The following is a 24,142-nucleotide window of genomic DNA, read 5'->3' as shown; positions in this document are numbered from 1 at the left end:
CGGTGCTCATACTTTTTCATTGTAATATCCATGTTAGTTTATTTCTTTTTTATGCTTTCTTCTTGTGTGTTTGATAAACCTTAAGAAAAACAAAAAAAATAGTTGTAGCTTTTAGCTAGTTTTAATTTCCAAGCTTGTAGTAGTAATTAAAAAGAAAACCCAAAAAGATTTCTGGTTCTTCTTTTGCTTGTTGGGAGCTTTCCCGCGTAAATAGTTTTATTTCTTTTCTTTTCTTTCGGGGTCGACAGGAGAAGACCATGATTAAATTGTTGAAGTGGCTCCTATATGCATTGTTGTTGATTTAACCAAGAGTCCATATTGCCTTGTCTTCTTCTGTTTATTGAATGCCTGCAGATTCCAGCTTAGTCCAATGCACGTGCACTGTTATTATTATTCACATCATTCGGTCGTGCAAGTGAAAGGCAATTATGACGATATATGATGGACTGATTGAGATGGGAGAAGCTGGTATGAACTCGACCTCTCTTCTTTTTGTAAATATGATTAGTTCATCGTTCCTGATTCAGCCTATATAAATAAACATGTTTGCAATGACAATTAGAGATTATAGTTGCTTATGCCATGCTTAATTAGATAGGAGCTTATAATGGTTTACCTTGCATGCCAACATGCTATTAAAATGGTTGTGATGTGTTATGATAGGACGATATCCTCTTTTGAATGATTCGAGTGGCTTGACATGGCACATGTTCACGCATGTAGTTGAAACAAAATCAACATAGCCTCTATGATATTTATGTTCATGGTGCATTATATCCTACTCATGCTTGCATTCTGTCGGGGATATACCCCGCGGTATGACCCGGCCGGAAGTATGACCGGACGGACTTGGTGATTCACTGGTGACCCGCCCTGATTTGGCAACTCACTAAGTGACCCGCCCGGATCTCTCCACTCACTGATGACCCGGCCGAGCCAGGTGACTCATTGGTGACCCGGCTGGCGGAACAGAGGAGCAACAAGACCCGGTGGCCCAAGCAGACGGTTCGTGGAAGGTCGGCTCGTATTATGGTGGGTCGGCTTAAGAGGAAAGCATAAAGAACATTTCCTTACAAAGGAAGGTGGTGTTTGGTTCTCTAGTCCTAGGACTTTTTTTAGTCCCAACTAAAAAGTCTCTAGTCCCTAAAAAGTCCTTCCCTGTTTGTTTCCAGAGACTAAAAAGTCCCTAGTCCCTTCCTAGAGGTTATTAAATGACCATGTTGCCCCTAGTATATAGGAAAATAACAATCAAACAACACCATAGGGTGGCGGGCCAATGAGTGCATGGAGGGGTATTGTTGGAAAAGTCCCAAAAAGACTCTCCTTGAGAGTCTTCTTCATTTAGTCCCAAATGTCTAGTTTAGTCCCTAAAAAGTCCCTCCCGTTTGGTAAAAAGTCTCTAAGAGGGACTTTTTCTAGTCCCTACACAAAAAAGTCTCTGGAAACAAACACCCCCGAAGCAAGACTAGGACTCCACTTGTAATAGAGTAATCCTAATCCTAATAGGACTAGTCATGTAAACCGCCCCCTCAACATATATAAGGAGGGGCAGGGCACCCCAAGAGGAACAAAATTCACAAGTTCCACAAGTTGGACAAGTTAGGTTTAGACAATAGCTCTCGAGATAGAGCACTCTTGTAACCGTGATCATCATTATTAATATCAATGAAGCAGGATGTAGGCTTTTACCTCCACCGTGAGGGGCCGAACCTGGGTAAACATCGCGTCTCTCGTCCCGCTCAACCCCTCTCAAGGTACCACATAGATGCGTTGGCCTCGCGACTAAGTCCTGGCACTAAGGACATCTGCCGTCACAATTGCACGGCAGTTGGCGCCCATCATGGGGCTCGCGCACGATGATGTTGAGTTCTTGAAGGGATTTCTTCTAGGGCTCGAGAAGTTTGCAATTTACCGGATGAAGATGAGCCGGTTTGAAAGGATCTGCATCAAGTGCAAGTTTACTAGATTGAGAAGAAAATAATTAGGGTTTGATGTTTTGTGCGCCGCCGGCAACGCGACACGATCCGTCAACATCAAGAAGCTCGTGATATGTTAGATAAGAAAAAGCGCCGGCATGGAAAGCGTGCAGGGTAATCTGCCGTGAGATGGTCTTCGGCAGAGCCGGCAAATTCAATGTTCGTGTGCGATCCGTCGAATCCGAGTAGGATTATAATTTTGGCTGTTACAGGCGCGTATCGCTGAGGCCGACAAAAAATTTCCTATAGCTACCGGACGCCGGGTCAAGTCAATCCGTATCAGCATACACGTGAGGAGGCAATGATCAAGTCCCGAGGCAGTTTCGAAAATTGATCCGCTAAAAGTCTGCTGCTATTGTTCGAAGTACTACTTCGGTCATGCTAACTATTCGCTTGAAGGCAATACTACTCCGTTGTTGATATTCACGTAAGGTGATCCATCAAGTACTACTTGAGTACTATTTATGTTAAAGCTCAGATTTGGAGGAAGCAACCTATCTAGAGAAGAAATAATATTTGTTAAAGCGGCTTCTCGTGAGCATACGTCATTAGGCAAAGGATTACCACACCGGATCGGACTGGCAAGTCAACAGGTCTAATCTCCAGTGCACAGCCGTCCGGTTCGCCTCTGCTGCTACCCCGCGTGCGTGTGTGTGCACACAGTCATTCGGCTTGCCTCTGCGTGCGTGCGTATGGTGATTTAGACTGAAAACCGCCTCCGCCGGCCTCACTCTACTACCACGGGTCTGCAGAGCCACCGACGCTCCCCGGCCTGAGCCGCCTTGTCTCCAAGCCGCCTGGCTGTACTCTGCTGCTTGATCTGTCTTCAAGGTGCCTCAACCTACCCCGTCGTGTCTCTGCAACCGGATTTACTTCACCCGCAGCCTCACTTCCCGTTGGACCTCGTTTCCAAGCTGGTATGGCCTCGCGTCGCTCCTCCGTTGAGCCGCCCGTCGGCCCTGCTGTGCCTCATGAGGACCTCCGCTGTCGCAACCGAGCCCGCCTTGAGCCGCGTTCTGCCGCTTTCCACAGATTTGTGTCACATTTGCTCTTGACACAAGGCACATGAAACACCTAATCAATGGATCAAGTTCAATTCTGCTCAATGGGACGCGTGTGCACTGTTCTGGACTTGCTAAAAAAGGGAGGCTCCCCACGTGGAGACCTCAATTATATTGGGCGCTCAAGGACAATTATTTTCAACAGTACACACCAGATCAATTCTTTTGTAAAAAGCCAAAGCCAGCACAAGCGTGTGCGTTCATCTGATAAAAATAACAGGATAATTGTTCACCGCAAGAGCGATGGTTGTCTCATGAATATATACCGCGTCAGCGATTGACTCGCCCTCCGCACGGTTTACCGCGTCAGCGATTGACTCGCCCGTCCGTGAGGGCTTACAACGCTGCGGCCGGCTCACCCGTGAATTGATTTTAGCTTCACCATAGTGATCATCAACTCCATGCAAAGCTTAATCTACATCAACCCGCCGGAGCCGCGTTGAGCCGCCGGGGTTATATTAAGTCGCCGGTCTGCCATGAGCCGCCGAAATTATATTGAGTCGCTGGTCTGCCTGAGCCACCTATGTCATGATAAACGGATCATCCGTCGTTCAAACAAATCAGGTGATATCCATCCAAATTTATTTTATTAGCACATGTTGTTTTTATCAAAGAACAAGTTTATCATTGCCTTGGTGTGCAATATTGTTTACGTAGGGCCATTATTTATTACAAAAAGTGATATTACACCGCGGATATGGAGGCATGCCAATATCTTTTGGCACAGGTGGTCGTCATTGCTCAACGGACTCCCGCACCGGCTTACAAGCCGTGGCCGTCTCTCGCGACCACGCCGCCTTACAACGTCGTGGCCGTCTCTCGCGACCATGATGGCTTACAACAAAGAGGACAACTTGCCCGTCCGCACCGGCTTACACCGCCACGGCCGGTTCATTGTCTGTGCCGCCTCAGATGTTGCGGTCGTCTTTACCATCCCTCTCTCGCGGGTTGGTCTATATCAACACACCGGGACGCACCTGTCTGCATGAGCTGTTTATTGAATATGAGTGAGTCACTGCTTGGGAAGCCCGTTTTTTTTTCAACAAATTGGAGGCAAATTATCATATATTATCAGTCGCTCCACTGGATGGTTCAATGAGCAGGTGCACAAGTCGCCGCCATTACAGTTTGGTTAACTTCAAACAGCCAGTTGGAAGGAATCATTGGCTGAGTTGCTGACACGGCTCATATGGGATCATTTATAACCCGCCGCAGTCACCTCAACCTTCTGTGGATTCACATCACGCTATCAACGCCAATGATGTATACCTTCTGCTGTGGTCAAATATGGAGAATCTCAAGCCAACTCCTCGAGTCGTCTTGAGACTCGGGGGCTACAATGGTATGGCTCGGCAAAATTAGCCGGTTTCAATGAATTCAAGAACTCCGGGTCATTGAGGGAAAAATAACCCGGGCCCCGGAGATTACTGCTAGATCAATGAAAATTTAAAAGCCGTCAGAAGATTTCCGGGTCAAAATAAGGACTCTGGTTTAAAATCCGGTTCAAGAGACATCTTTCTCCCACAAAGCATTGAAGCTCTCAAATCCGGTTCGAAAGCTGGCCCAGGGTAAATTTGTCCCTCACAAATTTTTGAAGCTCTCAAAACCGGTTAAAAATCCAGCTCAAGGTAAATTTGTCCCTCACCAATTTTTGAAGCTTTCAAATCCGGTTTAAAGTTCTGGTTCAAAAAGAATTAATCTCTCGCAAATTCAAGTTCTAAGAAAAAAATAATGGTTACCAAAAAGAACTTGCTGCCATGATGCGCGGTTCAAACATAGGTATCCTGCCTTACAGCTTATCTTATTATGGTCACTTGGGGGCTTCCTGCTCATCGAGCATAGCTATCAGTACCCTCTTGATCAGTGCAATACTAATATATGGTCATTTGGGGGCTTCCTGTTCAAACATAGGTCGTAACCAAAGAGAACATAGCCGTCGTAACCCTTTTGATAGGCGCAAAGCCAAACTCACTAGGGGGCTTCTTGATCGTATCCGAATCATAGCTTAACCCCTTTTGGGTCCAACTTGGATCGTATTCGAATCAGGATCGTTAAAAACCTCTCAAGGTCATTTGGGGGCTTCCTGTTCAAACATAGGTCGTATTCGAACCAAAGAGAACATAGTTGTTGGTACCCTCTTGATCGGCGCAACGCCAAAGCCACTGGGGGCTATATGATCGCATTCGAATCTTAGCTCAACCCCTTTGGAACGGTTTTCTGATCGTATACGAATCAGAAGCCTTAAATTTTTTAAAGTCTTTTTTGCGAACCACTTTGGTTTTGACTTGAGACCTTTTTTGGATTATATCTCAAAATTATATAAGTGTTTTATGCTTAACCCGGCTTGACTTTTGACTATAAGTCGCCAGCTTATGACAATCATCATCTATGTGGAAGCATTGGCTTCTAAGGATTGGGTTATCACCCTTACTGCACAGGCCATGTAAACCGCCAAGGGTTCTTGTGATCTACTTGTGTGCAGGGTAAGACTACATTTGGGTGGTTACCCGCCCTGGCTCTTGACGTTAAGTCGCCAAGGCATATGTTGTTTAAACTCTATCCAGGATTTGCAGAACTATGACTTATATAAATGCTTCAGTCCAAGCTCATCACTGAAATTGGTGTCTCAAAAGGGTTATCAATTACTGATTTTCTCAAGGGCTATAGGCCACCGGGTTACAAAAATTCCGGCTTACAATGAATGCGCATTAAGTCGTCATCGGTCAAGAGCCGCTAGGTATTTAAACTCCGGATCTACTTGTCAACCGATGAGGTATTCGAATCTTTAATACCCAAAACTGGCTGGATTTTCATGATAATATTGAATGATTGAGGTTTTTTGTACCAAATTATATTATTCAAATCTTGAATAGCCAACATGGCTGGATTTCTAATGTGATTATCAATAACCAGTGTTATGATTGAGGTTTTCAAAATCGCTTTAGCGCAACGGCTATTATTTTTATCAATGGGCATGATTTATTTTACAATGGAGGGAATAGTCCCGAGTCGCTGCAGGCTTACAACCCAACACTTGGGGGCTACATTATTCAGTTTGAGATTATATCAAATATGCAAGTCCCATGTCACTGCCAGCATGCACCATGGCACTTAGGGGCTAATGCAAAGTCATTTTTTGCTCAACTTATTAAAGACCCGACTCATCACATTTTAAATGAGCCGGCCCTTGGGGGCTACCAATTGCTCCTGTCAATAATTCAAGGTACACAAGTTTTATTCCATTATATTGAAGGGTCCACTTCTCACTTGGTAAAGCACAAAGCTCTTAACCTTGTGGACGTGGGTTCAAGCCCCATGATGGGGGTTACATCATATGATGTTCTTTTCAAAAGAAGTATATAAAGTCCCAGCTCAATATTATCTTACTGAGCCAGCCCTTGGGGGCTATACGTTGTTGTTCAAGTCTATATGATCATATTTATAAAGTCCCTGCTCATTATTGCATAATGACCTGGCCCTTGGGGGCTACACTGGTTGAAGTTTTTTATGAGTATAAGGCAATTACAAGTCCCAGGTTGCTGCAAGCATGACAACCCGGCACTTGGGGGCTACATATATGGAGTATTCAGTCTTTACTAGTGACTAAGATGAACAACATGGATTTCTTCAAAGTGGCAGTATTTATATTGAAACAAGTCTTAAGTCATCACTTTGTTTCTGCTCAAGACTTGGGGGCTACAGGTAATATGGATATAAGGGAGAAAAATCTTCAAATTCTCAGTTTTGAGTAAACCAGATTGACCCGGCATCACCAATAACTATGACCCGGCGTCGGCAACAATTATGACCCGGTGCTATCAGTATTTACAAACCGGATATTTTGGCAATGATAAACCGGCAAAATTCTACAAGCCGGCTGAAAGTCAGATAAGTATTTCAAGACCAATATTTTTTAAGCCAGCGCTTTGGAAGCCAATTCAAGTGGATTATTTCTTACAATATTTCTCTACAAGAGACCAATGTCAGCAAATTGACTCTGAAGCTGGCCTATTGGCCCGGATTTCTCAAAAGAAGTATCTGGATTTTTTACATTGACAAAGTCAAAACATATCTGCTAAGGGAGATTTGCTATAAGATCATGGACATGTAGATATCAACAAGGAAATGACAAGGACTTAACGATGATCAGGTGCCGGCTTACAAGAATTTTTTAACCGGGCGCAGAACCTGTCAAATTTGTTCTTGTGTCTATTTTGCAGGATCAGTTTAACATGGATAAATCCAAAATTAAACTGGGGGCTAATGTCGGGGATATACCCCGCGGTATGACCCGGCCGGAAGTATGACCGGACGGACTTGGCGATTCACTGGTGACCCGCCATGATTTGGCAACTCACTAAGTGACCCGCCCTGATCTCTCCACTCACTGATGACCCGGCCGAGCCAGGTGACTCATTGGTGACCCGGCCGGCGGAATAGAGGAGCAACAAGACCCGGTAGCCCAAGCAGGCGGTTCATGGAAGGCCGACTCGTATTATGGTGGGTCGGCTTAAGAGGAAAGCATAAAGAATATTCCCTTACAAAGGAAGCAAGACTAGGACTCCACTTGTAATAGAGTAATCCTAATCCTAATAGCACTAGTCATGTAAACCGCCCCTTCAACATATATAAGGAGGGGCAGGGCACCCCAAGAGGAACAAGATTCACAAGTTCCACAAGTTGGACAAGTTAGGTTTAGACAATAGCTCTCGAGATAGAGCACTCTTGTAACCGTGATCATCATTATTAATATCAATGAAGAAGGATGTAGGCTTTTTACCTCCACCGTGAGGGGCCGAACCTGGGTAAAACATCGCGTCTCTCGTCCCGCTCAACCCCTCTCAAGCTACCACATAGATGCGTTGGCCTCGCGACTAAGTCCTGACACTAAGGACATCTGCCGTGACAATTCCACGACACATTCGGTGTTGATTAATTTTAATGCATGTTCATGACTGTTGTCGCTCTCTAGCTGGTCGCTTCCCAGTCTTTTTCTAGCCTTCACCTGCACTAAGCGGGAATACTGCTTGTGCATCCAATTCCATAAACCCCAAAGTTATTCCATATGAGTCCACCGTACCCACCTATATATGGTATCTCCCTGCCATTCCAAGTAAATTTGTATATGCCAAACTCTAAACCTTCAAATAAACATTCTGTTTTCTATGCTCGAATAGCTCATGTATCAACTAGGGTTGTCTGTATCTTCCATGTTAGGCGGGTTATTCTCAAGGGGAGCGGACTCCGCTCCTCACTCACGAGAAAATGACTGGTCATCGGGATGCCCAGTCCCATGCTTTATGCAACTCAAATCGAAATAATTGCAAACAAAACTCTCCCGGGACTATTGTTAGTTGGAGGCACTCGTTGTTTCGAGCAAGCCATGGATTGATGCTTGTTGGTGGAGGGGGAATATAAAATTTACCATTCTGTTTGGGAACCACCTATAATGTGTGTAGCATGGAAGATATCGCCATCTTTTGGTTGTTATGTTGACAATGAAAGTATATCTCTCAAAATATTATTCATCTCTATTTCAAAATCGAGCTCTGGCACCTCTACAATTCCCTGCTTCCCTCTGCGAAGGGCCTATCTATTTACTTTTATGTTGAGTCATCATCCTCTTATTAAAAAACACCAGTTGGAGAGCACGACTGTCATTTGCATTCATTATTGTTAGTTTACATTGAGTATGATTTGACTGGATCTCTTTCACCATGAATTACAATGTCTAGTCAGTCCTTGATCTTTAAAGGTGCTCTACATTTATGTTTTGCGGTCTCAGAAAGGGCTAGCGAGATACCATCTTGTTATATCATATTATGATTGTTTTGAGAAAGTGTTGTCATCCGAGATTTATTATTATTGCTCGCTAGTTGATTATGCCATTGTATGAGTAAACTTGAGACCTAAGCGTTATTGTGAATGTGGTTAGTCATAATCGTTGTTGAAAACTTGAATGTTGGCTTTACATATTTACAATAACAAGAGCAAACAGAGTTTGTAAAAGTTTTTCTTTATCACTTTCAGTTTATCAACTGAATTGCTTGAGGACAAGCAAAGGTTTAACCTTGGGGGAGTTGATACGTCTCCGATGTATCTACTTTTCCAAACACTTTTTCCCTTGTTTTGGACTCTAACTTGCATGATTTGAATGAAACTAACCCGGACTGACGCTATTTTCAGAAGAATTGCTATGGTGTTATTTATGTGCAGAAACAAAAGTTCTCGGAATGACCTGAAACTCCACAGAGATTATTTTTGGAAATAATAAAAAATACTGGCATAGAATCAAGGCCAAGGGCCCATACCCTAGCCACGAGGGTGGGGGCGCGCCCCCTACCTCGTGGGCCCCATGGCACTACTAGAAAAAGGCTAATTAGTGGCGCACCTGTTTTGGCCATTAATGGAGCACTACAGATGCGCCACTATTAGGCGCACCTGTAGTGCGCCATTACTATTGCTATAGGTGAACTGCTGGTAACTCTTTTTTTTGATTTTTTTGATTTTTTCTGAATTTTGAAGGCGGGAAAATAGTAGTGGCGCGCCATCTAACCCCCACCGTGTGCCACTGCTATTTTTGAATTTTGAATTTGAATCTGGATCGCGATTTTTTTGTCCTTTTTTGCTCGTTTTTTGCATGATATTTTTTCAAATTTTGTTGTCATTTTTGGATCTTGTACGTTCTTTTGCCGGAGAGGAGGGCCGAGATCACCGGAGAGGAGGAGGAGGAGGTCACCGGAGAGGAGCTCGCCTACATCGCCGGAGAGGAGGAGGAGGTCGCCGGAGAGGAGTTCACCGGAGAGGAGGGAGGAGAAACAGTGAGGGGAGGGGAGCAGAGGAGGGAGGAGGAGCTCACCGGAGAGGAGGGAGGAGCGGATCGTCGGAGAGGAGGGAGGAGGAGCTCACCGGAGAGGAGGGAGAAGAAACTTTGAAGGGAGGGGAGGAGAGGAGGGAGGAGGAGGTCGCCGGAGAGGAGGAGGAAGAGGAGGTCGCCGGAGAGGAGGAGGAGAAGGTCGCCGGAGAGGAGGAGGGGAGTATGGTGGAGGAGAGGAGGGGAGATGGAGTGGACGAGAGGAGGAGATGGAGTGGAGGAGAGGACAATGAAGAGGTAAGGAGGAGAGGACCCTGCCCACCCACGGTGCGCCATTACTAACTTTTTTTTTTAATTTTTTGATTTATTTTGAATTTTGAAGGCGGGAAGATAGTAATGGCGCACCTTGGGCAGGTGCGCCATTACTAACTTTTTTTTATTTCTTTGATATAGTTTGAATTTTGAAGGCGGGAAGATAGTAATGGCGCACCATGGGCAGGTGCGCCATTACTGAGTTTGATTTTTTTGCCTCTCCAGATCTTAAAAGGCCCGTAACTTTTTTCTGTTAGGTTTTTGGGGATTCTGAAAATCTTGAACGGGGTTCCCATTCAAGATATGTAACTTTTCGAGTAGATGATTTTTCATATAAAAAACTTTTTCATCGGAGTTTGTATGCAAAAGTTATTCCCATTTTACAAATTCTTGAGAGATTTTGCAAAAAATTCGAAAATTCATGTTTGTAAATTTTGCTAACTACTAGACCACATAACACATGGGAATCTTATTTTCTTTTATTTTTTGACATTTCTATCATTTTCTTTTATTTTTTTAATGAAAAGGCGGTCCACGGGGGAGGGTGCATTTGGTGAATTTTTTGTAAGGCTCAGATAGTAGTGGCGCACCATGGACAGTGTGCCATTACTAGTTTGAACTAGTAATGGCGAACTGTACCCTAGTGCACCATTACTAGTTTTGAAAAAAAAGTAAAAAAAATTGTTAGTAGTGGCGCATAGAGTTTGTGGTGCGCCCGCCATTAATAGTTTTAGAAAAAAATTGTTAGTAATGGCGCACCGTGTGTGTGGTGTGCCATTAGTAATGAGGACACTAATGGCGCACCTGTATCTGGTGCGCCACTGGCGCACCACATACATGGTGCGCCATTAATGTCCATATTAGCTACATCCCTTCTCCTAGTAGTGTGGAGCTCCACCGACCTCAACTCAAACTCCATATATTCGTGTTCGGGGAGAAAAAAAATAAAGAAGAAGGATTCATCGCGTTTTACGATACGGAGCCGCCGCCAAGCCCTAAACTCTCTCGGGAGGGATTATCTCGAGTCCGTTCGGGGCTCCGGAGAGGGGAATCCGTCGCCGTCGTCATCATCAACCTTGCTCAATCACCAATTTCATGAAGCTCACCGCCGTGCGTGAGTAATTCTATCATAGGCTTGCTGGACGGTGATGGGTTGGATGAGATTTATCATGTAATCAGGTTAGTTTTGTTAGGGTTTGATCCCTAGTATCCACTATGTTCTGAGATTGATGTTGCTATGACTTTGCTATGCTTAATGCTTTTCACTAGGGCCCGAGTGCCATGATTTCAGATCTGAACCTATTATGTTTTCATGAATATATCTGAGTTCTTGATCCTATCTTGCAAGTCTATAGTCACCTACTATGTGTTATGATCCGGCAACCCCGAAGTGGCAATAATCGGGACCACTCCCGGTGATGACCGTAGTTTGAGGAGTTCATGTATTCACTATGTGTTAATGCCATGGGAGGGTAGGACAAAAGATGTCATGCCAGTTCTTTTCCATAAGCATGTATGACTATATTCGGAATACATGCCTACATTAAATTGATGAATTGGAGCTAGTTCTGTGTCACCCTATGTTATGACTGTTACATGATGAACCACATCCGGCATAATTCTCTATGACCGATCCAATGCCTACGAGCTTTCCATATATTGTTCTTCGCTTATTTACTTTTCCGTTGATATTGTTATCATCACTATAAAACACCAAAAATATTACTTTTGCTATCATTACCACTACTACCATATTACTTTGCTACTAAACACTTGTTGCAGATATTAAGTTTCCAAGTGTGGTTGAATTGACAACTCAGCTGCTAATACTTGAGAATATTCTTTGGCTCCCCTAGTGTCAAATCAATAAATTTCGCTTGAATACTCTACCCTCGAAAACAGTTGCGATCCCCTATACTTGTGGGTTATCAGTCTCTAGGCAATCGATAACTAGACCGGTAATCATTATTGCAATTTTATTTTAGGGAGAGGCATAAGATAACACTAGCAAGCATCCGCAACTACTAAAGATCATTGAGGTAAAACCCAACCATATCATTAAAGCATCAAGTCCCCTTTATCCCATACGCAAACAACCTACTTACTAGGGTCTGTGTTTCTATCACTCACGCCACCCACCATAAGCAAATCATGAACATATTGCAAGACCTACAGCGGGGATCCCTAACGCTTGCGCGACACAGAGAACACCATAGGAAAGCACCAATAATAAAACATGCAACTCAAACCAATCATGATCATCATTTAACCCATAGGACAAAACTGATCTACTCAAACATCATAGGATAGCCATACATCATTGGGAAATAATATATAGCATTGATCACCATATTTAAGTAGAGATTACAGCGGGTAAAAGAGGGGTACACCGCTGCATAGAGGGGGGAAGAGTTGGTGATGATGGCGGTGAAGTTGTTGGTGTGGATTGTAGTGATGATGATAGCCCCGGCGGCGTTCCTGCGCCACCAGAAGAGAGGGGGAGAGAGCCCCCTCCTTCTTATTCTTCCTTGACCTTCTCCCTAGATGGGAGAAGGGTTTCCCCTCTGGTCCATGGCCTCCATGGCGGCGGAGGGGTGAGAGCCCCTCCGAGATTGGATCTGTCGCTCTGTCTCTCTCTGTTTCTGCGTTGGCTGATTCTGCCCTTTCACCATTTCTTAAATTCCCGGAGGTCCGTAACTCCAATTGGGCTGAATTTTGGACACGATCTATATCCATATATTAGCTTTCTTGTGGCGAAAGAAGGGCGTCAACCACCTTATGAGGTGGCCACGAGGGCCCAGGGCGCGCCTAATGCCCTGGTGCTCGCCCCTGCCTTGTGGCCCCCTCGGGCATCGTCTCATGTTGATTCTTCTTCCCAAAAATCACATATATTCCAAAAAATTCTCTGTCAGTTTTTATCCCGTTTGGACTCCGCTTGCTATGGATTTTTTGCAAAACAAAAAACATGCAACAAAAAGGAACTGGCACTGGGCACTGGATCAATATGTTAGTCCCAAAATTAGTATAAAAAGTTGCCAAAGGTATATGAAAGTTGTATAATATTTGCATGGATCAATCAAAAATTATAGATATGACGAAGACGTATCAGCATCCCAAAGTTTAATTACTGCTCGTCCTTGAGTAGGTAAATGATAAAAAAGATAATTTTTGATGTGGAATGCTACCTAGCATAATCTTGATCATGTAATCTAATCATGGCATGAATATTAAGACACGAGTGATTCAATGCAATAGTCTATCATTTGATATTAAGACAATAATACTTCAAGCATACTAATAAAGCAATCATATCTTTTCAAAATAAGATGGCCAAAGAATGTTACCCCTACAAAATCATATGGTCTGGCTATGCTCCATCTTCACCGCACAAAATATTCAAATCATGCACAACCCCGATGACAAGCCAAGCAATTGTTTCATACTTTTGACGTTCTCAAACCTTTTCAACTTTCACGCAATACATGAGCGTGAGCCATGGATATAGCACTATAGGTGGAATAGAATATGATGGTGGAGGTCGTGTGGAGAAGACAAAAAGGGAGAAATTCTCACATCGACGCGGCTAATCAACGGACTATGGAGATGCCAATCAATTGATGTCAATGCGAGGAGTAGGGATTGCCATGCAACAGATGCACTAAGAGCTATAAGTGTATGAAAGCTCAAACTAGAACTAAGTGGGTGCACATCCAACTTGCTTGCTCATGAAGACCTAGGGCATTTGAGGAAGCCCATCATTGGAATATACAAGCCAAGTTCTACAATGAAAATTCCCACTAGTATATGAAAGTGATAACTCAAGAGACTCTCTATATGAGGAACATGGTGCTACTCTGAAGCACAAGTGTGGTAAAAGGATAGTAACATTGTCCCTTCTCTCTTTTTCTCTAATTTTTTTATTTGGGCCTTTTCTCTTTTTTATGGCCTCTTTCTTTCTTTTTTTATTTTTCGTCTGTAGTCTCATCCCGACTTGTGGGGGAATCATAGTCTCCATCATCCTTTCCTCACTGGGACAATGCTCTAATAATGATGATCATCACACTTTTATTTACTTACAACTCAATATTACAACTCGATACTAGAACAAAATATGACTCTATATGAATGCCTCCGGTGGTGTACCGGGATGTGTATTGATCTAGAGTAGCAATGACATCAAAAAACGGACAAGCCATGAAAACATCATGCTAGCTATCTTATGATCATGCAAAGAAATATGACAATGATGCTCAAGTCAGGTATATGAAGATGATGGAAGTTGCATGGCAATATATCTCGGAATGGCTATGGAAATGCCATAATAGGTAGGTATGGTGGCTGTTTTGAGGAAGATATAAGGAGGCTTATGTGTGATAGAGCGTATCGTATCACGGGGTTTAGATGCACTGGCGAAGTTTGCACCAACTCTCAAAGTGAGAAAGGGCAATGCACGGTACCGAAGAGGCTAGCAATGATGGAAGGGTGAGAGTGCGTATAATCCATGGACTCAACATTAGTCATGAAGAACTCACATAATTATTGCAAAAATCTATTAGTCATCGAAACAAAGTACTATGCGCATGCTCCTGGGGGGGGGGTAGATTGGTAGGAAAAGACCATCGCTCGTCCCCGACCGCTACTCATAAGGAAGACAATCAATAAATACCTCATGCTCCAACTTCGTTACATAACGGTTCACCATACGTGCATGCTACGGGAACCACAAACTTCAAAACAAGTATTTCTACAATCCACAACTACCCACAAGCATGACTCTAATATCACCATCTTTATATCGCAAAAATATTGCAAGGAATCAAACATATCATATTCAGTGATCTACAAGTTTTATGTAGGATTTTATGGCTAACCATGTGAATGACCAATTCCTGTCATCTCTCTAAATAGATATAAGTGAAGCAAAAGAGTTTAATTCTTTCTACAAAAGATATGCCCATGCTCTAACAAATATAAGTGAAGCAAAAGAGCATTCTACAAATGGCGGTTTTCTATGTGTAGGGAAATAGGCAATCCAAACTTCAAATGATACAAGTGAAGCACATGAAGCATTCTATAAAGCCATACTCAAAAAATATAAGTGAAGTGCAATGAGCATTCTATAAATCAACCAAGTACTATCTCATACCAGCATGGTGCATAAAAGAAAATTGAAAACTAAATGCAAAAGACGCTCCAAGATTTACACATATCATGTGACAAATAAAAATATAGCTCCAAGTAAAATTATCGATGATTGTTAGAAGAAAGAGGGGACGCCTTCCCGGGCATCCCCAAGCTTGGTTGCTTGGGAGTCCTTGAATATTTCCATAGGGTGCCTTGGGCATCCCCAAGCTTAGTCTCTTGCCACTCCTTATTCCTTCATCCATCGTGATATATCCCAAAACTTGAAAACTTCAATCACACAAAACTTAACAGAAAGTTCGGTAAGATCCGTTAGTATAATAAAGCAAATCACTACTCTAAGTACTGTGCAAACCAATTCATATTTTGTTTTTACATTTTAGCTACTTTAATATAACTTTTCCATGGCTTAATCCATTGATAGAAATCGATAGTTTCATCAAAACAAGCAAACTATGCATCAAAAACAGAATCTGTCTTAAACAGGACAGTCTGTAGTAATCTGAACATTCACCATACTTATGGTACTTCAAAAATTCTGAAAATTTTATGAAAAATAAATAATTTTTATAGAAAGACATTTCAAAAAAATTCAGAACCGTTTGACGTTCCAGTAAAAAATGTAAAATCGCGCACTACAGCCAAAGTTTCTGTCCTGCACCGCACAAACCAACAAGCAATGTAAACATCCTAAAGGAAAACCTTGGCACATTATTTTTAGAATGCAATGGAATTGTAAAAGGGGATAATTATATTTGTTGTAAAGTTTCTGTAATCAAGATTCACAAAGTTTCTGTGAGCATGAACAAAGTTCAAGGAGCTCCCCCACTTCAACAATGCTTGTCTCTCTCACTTTCACTTTCCTTTTTGAAAAGTTTTGCGTTCCCCTCTTTATTTTTTTGTTTTTACACTATATAAAAGCACTCAACAGAAATAAATGACTCTCTAAAACTTCCGGGTTGTCTCCCTGGCAGCGCTTTCTTTAAAGCCATTAAGCTAGGCACAAGGCGCTCAAGTAATGAATCCACCCGGATCCCAAGGTATATCAAAGCAAATTTTAATTAACAATGATTTGTGATTTAGTAGTGAGCACAAAGCAACATATATCATGTAATGACAAAGTCTAACTCTCTTCCTATGCATCGGCATGTCAGAAAAGAACAATTCATGCTTACATAGTAAAGGCCAATGCATAGTATAAACACTTTCTTGCAATTTTATCATATTGGAAACATGGAGAGGCGGAGATGTAGTTCCTCTCTCATAATAATTGCAAGTAGGAGAAGCAAGAACATTCATATTATATCTATCAAAATCATCATGTGTAGTAGTAAAACGCAACCCATCAATATAATCCTTAATAAGGGCAAGCTTCTCCGATATAGTGTAGTCGGCAGAATTCAAAACGATAATAGGACTATCATGTGTGGGTGCAATAGCAACAATTTCATGTTTAACATAAGGAACTATAGCAATTTCATCTCCATAAGCATAATTCATATTGGCATCTTGGCCACAAGCATAGCAAGCATCATCAAAAAGGGATATTTCAAAAGAATCAACGGGATCATAACAATCAGCATTGCAATCATCGTTTGGTAAGCACGAAGGGAAATTAAACAATGTATGAGTTGAAGAGTTACTCTCATTAGAAGGTGGGCACGGGTAGCTAATCCGCTCTTTCTCCTTTTGTTCTTCACTCTCTTCATCATCTATTTCATCCAATGAGCTCACAGTTTCATCAATTTCATCTTCCATAGACTCCTGCAAAATATTAGTCTCTTCTCAAACAACGGAAACTTTCTCAATAAATCCATCAATATAGTAATTTTATTTATAATTCTCATAGCAATATTTAAGGATAGCTAAATTTTCAGGTCGATAAATTGAATCATCAAAATCTTCAAACTCTTTAAACAAAGATTCAATTTCATAAGCACCCATAAAAGCAACAAATTCTTCTATTTGTTCCACATCATAATAATCATATATACCATTAGCATAAGAGGCCAAGGTTTCATCATCATTAAATTCACATGAAAAGGGAAGGTGTGGAGCCTTCATCCTAGAGCAACAAGTATAATCATATCTCAAGCATAGTTGCCGAGCATACCAATGCAAGATATAAATTTGATCCCATAATAGTTTCCCTTTTTGAGTCAAGCGATAATCCCTAAAGTATTCACGTTGATCCAACGTTACTCCCATTATAAAGTTGAATGGGGTTTTCTCAGGATTATCAAAGTAGTACATAATATCTTTCACATAATGAGCATCGAGGGTTTTAGGAGGTTCCCCATCTCCATGAGTAGCAAGTAAACCTAATTTTTATTGGTATTTCATGCTCCATATCCATAACTAAAGATAGAGAACAACTTAGAACAAAAAATAAAAATTACTTAGTGATAAAGCAAACAAGCACACACGAGAATATTCACCCCATGCTATAACTCCCCGGCAACGGCGCCAGAAAAAGGTCTTGATAACCCACAAGTATAGGGGATCAATTGTAGCCTCTTTCGATAAGTAAGAGTGTCAAACCCAACGAGGATCTAAAGGTAGAACAAATATTCCCTCAATTTCTATCGACCACCGATACAACTCTACGCACGCTTAACGTTCGCCTTACCTAGAACAAGTATGAAACTAGAAGTACTTTGTAGGTGTTGTTGGATAGGTTTGCAAGATAATAAAGAGCACGTAAATAAAATATAGGGGCTGTTTAGATAAAGACACAACTGAGTTAGTTTCAGTAGACACCTTGTTGTCACACAAGAAAGTTATTTGTCCCTAGGCAATCGATAACTAGACCGGTAATCGTTAATGCAATTTTATTTGAGGGAGAGGCATACGCTAACACACTTTCTCTTCTTAGATCATATGCACTTATGGTTGGAACTCTAGCAAGCATCCGCAACTACTAAAGATCATTAAGGCAAAACCCAACCATAGCATTGAAGCACCAAGTCCCCTTTTATCACATACGCAAACAACCTACTTACTCGGGTCTGTGTTTCTATCACTCACGCCACCCACCATAAGCAAATCATGAACATATTGCAACCCCACAGCGGGGATCCCTCACACTTGCGCGACACGGAGAGCACCATAGGACAGCACCAATAATAAAACATGCAACTCAAACCAATCACGATCATCAATTAACCCATAGGACAAAACAGATCTACTCAAACATCATAGGATAGCCATACATCATTGGGAAATAATATATGGCGTTGAGCACCATGTTTAAGTAGAGATTACAGCAGGTAAAAGAGGGGTTACACCGCTGCATAAAGGGGGGAAGAGCTGGTGATGATGGCGGTGAAGTTGTTGGTGTAGATTGCGGTGATGATGATGGCCCCGACGGCGTTCCGGCGCCACCAGAAGAGAGGGGGAGAGGGCCCCCCTCCTCCTTCTTCTTCTTCCTTGACCTTCTCCCTAGATGGGAGAAGGGTTTCCCCTCTGGTCCATGGCCTCCATGGCGGCGAAGGGGTGAGATCCCCTCTGAGATTGGATCTGTCTCTCTGTCTCCCTCTGTTTCTGCGTTGGCTGATTCTGCCCTTTCACCGTTTCTTAAATTCCCGGAGATCCGTAACTCCGATTGGGCTAAACTTTGGACATGATCTCTATCTGGATATTAGCTTTCTTTCGGAAAAAGAAGGGCATCAACTGGCTTACGGGGTGGCCACGAGGGCCCAGGGCGCGCCTGACCCCTTGGGGTGCGCCCCCCTACCTCGTGGCCCCCTCGGGCATCGTCCCGCGTTGATTCTTCTTCCCAAAAATCACATATATTCCAAAAAAATCTCCGTCAGTTTTTATCCCATTTGGACTCCGTTTGATATGGATTTTCTGAGAAACAAAAAACATGCAATATACAGGAACTGGCACTGGGCACTGGATCAATATGTTAGTCCCAAGAATAGTATAAAAAGTTGCCAAAAGTATAAGAAAGTTGTATAATATTGGCATGGAACAACAAAAAATTATAGATATGACGGAGACATATCAAGGACTAGGAATATGTTTCTCGTTTATGGTGGTGACAAAGAGCTTGTTGTAAATGGTTATGTCGATGCTAGCTTTGACACTGATCCGGATGACTCTAAGTCGCAAACCGGATACGTATTTATATTGAATGGTGGAGCTGTTAGTTGGTGCAGTTCGAAGCAGAGCATCGTGGCGGGATCTACGTGTGAAGCAGAGTACGTAGCTGCTTCGGAAGCAGCAAATGAAGGAGTCTGGATGAAGGAGTTCATATCCAATCTAGGTGTAATACATAATGCATCGGGTCCAATGAAAATATTTTGTGACAATACTGGAGCAATTGCCTTAGCAAAGGAATCCAGATTTCACAAGAGAACCAAACACATCAAGAGACGCTTCAACTCCATCCACGATCAAATCAAGGAGGTAGACATAGAGATTTGCAAAATACACATGGATCTGAATGTTGCAGACCCGTTGACTAAGCCTCTTCCACGAGAAAAACATGATCAGCACCAAGACTCCATGGGTGTTAGAATCATTACAATGTAATCTATTATTGACTCTAGTGCAAGTGGGAGACTGAAGGAAATATGCCCTGGAGGCAATAATAATGTTGTTATTTATATTTCCTTGTATCATGATAAATTTTTATTATTCATGCTAGAATTGTATTAACCAGAAACTTGATACATGTGTGAATACATAGACAAAACAGAGTGTCCCTAGTATGCCTCTACTGACTATCTCGTTAATCAAAGATGGTTAGGATTCCTGACCATAGACATGTGTTGTCATTTGATGAACAGGGTCACATCATTAGAGAATCATGTGATGGACAAGACCCATCCATTAGCTTAGCAGAATGATCATTAAGTTTTACTGCTATTGCTTTCTTCATGACTTATACATGTTCCCTGGACTATGAGATTATGCAACTCCCGAATACCAGAGGAACACCTTGTGTGCTATCAAATGTCACAACATAACTTGGTGATTATAAAGATGCTCTACAGGTGTCTCCGAAGGTGTTTGTTGGGTTAGCATAGATCGAGATTAGGATTTGTCACTCCAAGTATCGAAGAGGTATCTCTGAGACCTCTTGATAATGCACATCACAATAAGCCTTGCAAGAAATGTGATTCATGAGTTAGTTATAGGATGATGTATTATGGAACGAGTAAACAGACTTGCTGGTAATGAGACTGAACTAGGTATGAGGATACCGACGATCGAATCTCGGGCAAGTAACATACCGATGACAAAGGGAATGGCATATGTTGTCATTGTGGTTTGACCGATAAAGATCTTCGTAGAATATGTAGGAACACATATGAGCATCCAGGTTCCGCTATTGGTTATTGACCGGAGATATGTCTCGGTCATGTCTATATAGTTTCCGAACCCGTAGGGTCCGCACGCTTAACGTTCGATGACGATTTTTATTATGAGTTATGTGTTTTGGTGACCGAAGATTGTTTGGAGTCTCGGATGATATCACGGACATGACGAGGAGTCTCAAAATGGTCGAGAGGTAAAGATTGATATATTGGACGATAGTATTCGGGCACCGGAATGGTTCTGGGTCGTTTTGGATATTTTTTGGAGTACTGGGAGGTTACCGGAACCCCCCAAGGGAAAGTAATGGGCCACTATGGGCCATAGGGGAGACAGGAGGCAGCCCACAAGGGGTGGCCACACCCCCCATGGGAGTCCAAATTGGACTAGTGGAGGGGGTGGTGCGCCCATTTCCTTCTCCTGCTCTGTCTCCTTCCCCCTTTTCCCCCTCCATGAGAAGGAATAAGAGGGGGAGAATCCTACTAGCACTAGGAGTCCTAGTAGGACTCCCCCCACTTGGCGCGCCCTCTAGCCGGCCTCCTCCTTCTCCCTCCTTTATATACGTTGGAAGGGCACCCCTTGGAGACACACCAATTGTTCCAAGACGTTTGCGTCGTCTCCCTCCATGGTTTACTCATCCGGTTATATTCACATAGTGCTTAGGTGAAGCCCTGCGCGGATCACATCACCATCACCATCACCACGTCGTCGTGCTGATGAAACTCTCCCTAGACACTTTGCTGGATCAAGAGTTCGAGGGAAGTCATCGAGCTGAACGGGTGTTGAACTCGGAGATGCCGTACGTTCGTTACTTGATTGGTTGGATCACGAAAACGTTTCGACTATATCAACCTCGTTAACCTAATGTTTCTGATTCTGGTCTACGAGGGTACGTGGACACAATCTCCCCCTCTCGTTGCTATGCATCTCCTAGATAGATCTTGCGTGTTGGTAGATTTTTTTTTCAAATTGCATGCTACGTTCCCCAACCTGGATGCTCATATTGGTTCCTACATATTCTACGAAGATCTTTATCGGTTGTACCGTAATGACAACATACGTTATTCCCTTTGTCATCGGTATGCTACTTGCCCAATATTCGATCGTCTGTATCTTCATACCAAGTTCAATCTCGTTACCGGCAAGTCTATTTACTTGTTCTGTAATACATCATCCTGTAACTAATTCATTAGTCACATTGCTTGCATGGTTTATCATGATGTGTATTACCGAGAGGGCCCAGAGATACCTCTCCGATACTCGGAGTGACAAATCCTAATCTCGATCTATGCCAACCCAACAAACACCTTCGGAGATACCTGTAGAGCATCTTTATAATCACCGAGTTACATTGTGACATTTGATAGCACACAAGGTATTCCTCCGGTATCCACGAGTTGCATAATGTCATAGTCAAAGGAATATGTATATGACATGAAGAAAGCAATAGCAATAAAACTAAACGATCAATATGCTAAGCTAATGGATGGGTCTTGTCCATCACATCGTTCTCTTAATGATGTGATTCCGTTCATCAAATGAAAACACATGTCTATGGTTAGGAAACTTAACCATCTTTGATTAACGAGCTAGTCTAGTAGAGGCTCACTAGGGACATGGTGTTTTGTCTATGTATCCACACATGTATGAAGTTTCCGGTTAATACAATTCTAGCATGAATAATAAACATTTATCATGATATAAGGAAATATAAAATAAGAACTTTATTATTGTCTCTAGGGCATATTCCTTCAGTCTCCCACTTGCACTAGAGTCAATAATCTTGTTCACATCGCCATGTGATTTAACTCCAATAGTTCACATCTTTATGTGATTAACACCCATAGTTCACGTCGCCATGTGACCAACATCCAAAGGGTTCATTAGAGTCAATAATCTAGTTCACATTGCTATGTGATTAACACCCAAAGAGTACTAAGGTGTGATTATGTTTTTCTTGTGAGAGAGGTTTAGTCAACGGGTATGTCACATTCAGATCTTCGTATGTTTGCAAATTTCTATGTCTACAATGCTCTGCATGGAGCTACTCTAGCTAATTGCTCCCACTTTCAATATGTATCCAGATTGAGACTCAGAGTCATCGGGATCGGTGTAAAAGCTTGCATCGACGTAACTCTTTACGATAACCTCTTTATCACCTCCACATCCGAGAAACATTTCCTTAGTCCTCTTTAGGTACCTAAGGATAATTTTGACCATTTTCCAGTGATCTACTCCAGGATCACTATTGTACCCCCTTGGCAAACTCATGGCAAGGTACACAATGTGTCTGATACACAGCATGGCATACTTTATAGAACCTATGGCTGAGGCATAGGGAATTTCTTTCATTCTCTCTCTATCTTCTACCGTGGTTGGGTTTTGAGTCTTACTCAACTTCACACCTTGTAACACATGCAAGAATCCTTTCTTTGATTGATCCATTTTGAACTTCTTCAAAACTTTATCAAGGTATGTGCTTTGTGAAATTCCTATTAAGCATCTCGATCTATCCCTGCTCAGTATGTAAGTAGCTTCACTGAGATCTTTCATTGAAAAACTTTTATTCAAGTATCCTTTTATGCTATCGAGAAATTCTATATCATTTCCAATCAACAATATGTCATCCACATATAATATTAGAAATGCTATAGAGCTCCCACTCACTTTCTTGTAAATACAGGCTTCTCCGAAAGTCTATATAAAACCATATGCTTTGATCACCTCATCAAAGCGTATATTCCAACTCCGAGATGGTTGCACCAGTCAATAGATGGATCGCTGCAGCTTGCACACTTTGTTAGAACCTTTAGGATCGACAAAAACATGCTCGTTGCATCATATACAACTATTCTTTAAGAAATCCATTAAGGGATGTAGTTTTGACGTCCATTTGCCAGATTTCATAAAATGCGGCAACTGCTAACATATTCGGACAGACTTAAGCATCTCTACGGGTGAGAAAGTCTCATCATAGTAAACTCCTTGAACTTGTCGAAAACATTTCGCGACAAGTCAAGCTTTGTAGATAGTGACATTACCATCAGCATCAGTCTTCTTCTTGAAGATCCATTTATTCTCTATGGCTCACCGATCATCGGGCAAGTCAACTAGAGTCCACACTTTGTTCTCATACATGAATCCTATCTCAGATTTCATGGCCTCAAGCCATTTATTGGAATCTGGGTTCATCATCGCTTCCTCATAGTTCATAGGTTCATCATGGTCTAGTAACATGACTTCTAGAACAGGATTACTATACCAATCTGATGCGGAACATGCTATGGTTGACCTACGAGGTTCAGTAGCAACTTGATCTAAAGTTTCATGATCGTTATCATTAGCTTCCTCTCTAGTTGGTGTAGGTATCATGGGAACGGTTTTATGTGATGAGCTACTTTCCAATTCGAGAGAAGGTACAATTACCTCATTAAGTTCCACTTTCCTCCCACTCACTTCTTTCGAGAGAAACTCCTTCTCTAGAAAGGATCCATTCTTAGCAATAAAGATCT

Source organism: Triticum urartu, chromosome 5 (assembly GCF_003073215.2).
Source record: "Triticum urartu cultivar G1812 chromosome 5, Tu2.1, whole genome shotgun sequence".
Lineage (NCBI taxonomy): Eukaryota > Viridiplantae > Streptophyta > Magnoliopsida > Poales > Poaceae > Triticum > Triticum urartu.
The sequence above is the reverse complement of the archived record's forward strand: the minus strand, read 5'-3'. Positions refer to the sequence as shown.